Consider the following 3683-nt stretch of genomic DNA (forward strand, 5'->3'; position numbering starts at 1 on the left):
TTCATAAGCAGCGACGGAGCAAAGACACTGGAGCACGAGGACAGGTCTGAGATCAGAGAGTTCAAGGCCACAGATTTAATCTGGTTCTCTAAGTTTGAATAAGTTCTAATAATCAATCAAGCGGTAACACTTTACAATAAGGTTCATTAGTTAACATGAACTAATAATGAACTGCACTTTTAAAGCGTTTATTAATCTTTGTTAATGTTAATTTCAACATTTACTAATGCTTTATTAAAATCGTGTTAACATTAGTTAATGCAACAAGAACAAACCATGAACAGCTGGATTTATATTAACTAACGTTAAGAAAGATGAACTAATGCTGCTCATGGTTAGTTCATGTTAACTAATGTTAACTAATGCAACCGTTATTGTAAAGTGTTGCTAATCCAGCTATAAATCTGGCAGAGTTTTGCCCAGAGCTGGAGTGCAGGAGATGCAGCATTAAAGGGAAAGTTCACCCAAAAAACAAAAAGTGATGTTTTTCTGCTCATCCCTAAGCCATAGATGTGTCTTCGATTCTTCAGTAGAACACAAATGAAGCATTAAATGAGCAACACACAGCAGCGGTTGAGTTAAAAATCTCCATTTGTGTTCTACTGAAGAAACGAAGACACATCTTGGCTGTATTAGGGATGAGCAGAAAAACATCACTTTTAGTTTTTTGTGTGAACTTTCCCTTTAACTGCTGAGAGTCTGAGGAGCCGCACCTGTAGATGAGCAGAACTCAACACTGCACTGCAAAAAATGCTTTTCTTAGTTTGTATTTTTGTCTTATTTTCAGTCCAAATATCTAAAAAATCTTACATTAAGAAGCATTTACTAGACAAGCAAAAGTTTTTGTCTTGTTTTGGGGAAAAATAACTCAAAATTAAGGGAGTTTTTGCTTAATAATAAGCAAAATAATCTGCCAATGGGGTAAGAAAAATAATGTTGTTGAATTAAGATTATTGTGCTTATTTTAAGCAAAAACTCCCTTAATTTTGAGTTATTTTCCCCCAAACCAAGACTAAACTGTTTGCTTGTCTAGTAAATGCTTCTTAATGTAAGATTTTTTAGATATCTGGACTGAAAACAAGACAAAAATACTAAGTAAGAAAAGCATTTTTTGGCGTGTGGTTTCAGGTGTGGCTCTCATTTCACTCTTTCAGAAAAACAAAACTCCGTCCGATGATCAGTGACTGTGGAGATCAGCTGCTGCTCTTTCATACGCTCAAGCGCTATCAGTGCAGTATTAATACTGATGTCTACAGTTTTCTACACTGTCAAAAATCCAACTTATGTTTTGTATGACAAATTCAGCTTTTAAAGTTTATTCAACTATTTACCATGAAAAAAGTTTGCGGTCAACTAATTGACCCTAGAAAACTCAAAAATGTTCTGCAGCTGGTTGCCTTAAACTTTTAAGTTTTCTCAACTTTTTTTTAATAACAATTTTTTCAATACTTTTAACACATTTCCTAAACTTTTAACACAGTTAGCACTACATCTGTCTGTGTAGGCTATACTATTAACACATTTTGGGGAAAAAGAACTCAAAATGAAGGGAGTTTTTACTTAAAATAAGCAAAATAATCTGCCAATGGGGTAAGCAAAATAATCTTGTGAGCAAAAACTCACTTAATTTCGAGTTATTTTCTCCCAAAACAAGACAAAAACTTTTGCAGTCTATTGTATAAGGGCAGACCTGACACATACAATAATGCAGATTCTGTAATTCATCTAGTTTTAGTGTTTTATAACATTGTGCTATGATTGACTGAATGCTCCTGTTGGAGGAGAACATGTTTGAGTTTTAGTGTATTTTGAAAATTAGTGTTGGAGTTTAGTTTACAATGTGTGATTTTGAGCATGAAATGAACCGTTTTGGCAACTGTGAGATGCAGGTGTGTTAAGAGTTTAGGAAAATTGTTAAAAGTATTGCAAAAATTGTCATAGCGATCGTAAAAAACTGTATATGTTTAACCGGATAACTGTCTTCCAAGAACAGGTGAGGGAAAAAATTGAGTTGAGCTAACTTAAAACTTCACATTCAACTAGTTAACTCAACTCATCCAACTTTGTTCATCTAATGAGTAGCAGGTCATCTCTGAACTTAAAACTTCTTGTCAAGATAACTTAAACAAACAAGTTGAGCCAACTTGAAAAAAATAAGGCAACCTATCGCACTCAACTTTTTAAGTTAACTCAACTCATTCCCTCCAGTTCAAATCAATTGTTCATTTAATGAGTAGCAGAATCTGTTGAACTTTAAGGATTAGACATCTCTAAACATCCCATCCAAGATGTTCATGTCTTTCTTTCTTCAGTGGAAAAGACATGAAGTGTCAAAGATTTTTCTGCACATAATGAACTTCAATGGGAACCAACGGCTGAAGGTCCAAATCACTGCAGTTTCAGCTTCAGAGTTAGACTAGACCAAGACCAGTGTGTTGAAACCAATACTAAGACATTAAGACCAAGACCAGAACAACAAGACCAGTGTGTGTTGAGGCCAAGACCAGAACAAGACCAGTGTATGTTGAGACTAAAACCAGAACAAGACCAGTGTGTGTTGAGACCAAGACCAGAACAAGACCAGTGTGTGTTGAGACCAAGACCAGAACAAGACCAGTGTGTGTTGAGACCAAGACCAGAACAAGACCAGTGTGTGTTGAGGCCAAGACCAGAACAAGACCAGTGTGTGTTGAGACCAAGACCAGAATAAGACCAGTGTGTGTTGAGACCAAGACCAGAACAAGACCAGTGTGTGTTGAGGCCAAGACCAGAACAAGACCAGTGTGTGTTGATACCAAGACCAGAACAAGACCAGTGTGTGTTGAGACCAAGACCAGAACAAGACCAGTGTGTGTTGAGGCCAAGACCAGAACAACACCAGTGTGTGTTGAGACTAAAACCAGAACAAGACCAGTGTGTGTTGAGACCAAGACCAGAACAAGACCAGTGTGTGTTGAGACCAAGACCAGAACAAGACCAGTGTGTGTTGAGGCCAAGACCAGAACAAGACCAGTGTGTGTTGAGACCAAGACCAGAACAAGACCAGTGTGTGTTGAGGCCAAGACCAGAACAAGACCAGTGTGTGTTGATACCAAGACCAGAACAAGACCAGTGTGTGTTGAGACTAAGACAAGAACAAGACCAGTGTGTGTTGAGGCCAAGACCAGAACAAGACCAGTGTGTGTTGAGACCAAGACCAGAACAAGACCAGTGTTTGTTGAGGCCAAGACCAGAACAAGACCAGTGTGTGTTGATACCAAGACCAGAACAAGACCAGTGTGTGTTGAGGCCAAGACCAGAACAAGACCAGTGTGTGTTGAGACCAAGACCAGAACAAGACCAGTGTGTGTTGAGACCAAGACCAGAACAAGACCAGTGTGTGTTGAGGCCAAGACCAGAACAACACCAGTGTGTGTTGAGACTAAAACCAGAACAAGACCAGTGTGTGTTGAGACCAAGCCCAGAACAAGACCAGTGTGTGTTGAGACCAAGACCAGAACAAGACCAGTGTGTGTTGAGGCCAAGACCAGAACAAGACCAGTGTGTGTTGAGACCAAGACCAGAACAAGACCAGTGTGTGTTGAGACCAAGACCAGAACAAGACCAGTGTGTGTTGAGGCCAAGACCAGAACAAGACCAGTGTGTGTTGATACCAAGACCAGAACAAGACCAGTGTGTGTTGA

This window comes from Gobio gobio (genome assembly GCF_949357685.1).
Source record: "Gobio gobio genome assembly, chromosome: 17".
Lineage (NCBI taxonomy): Eukaryota > Metazoa > Chordata > Actinopteri > Cypriniformes > Gobionidae > Gobio > Gobio gobio.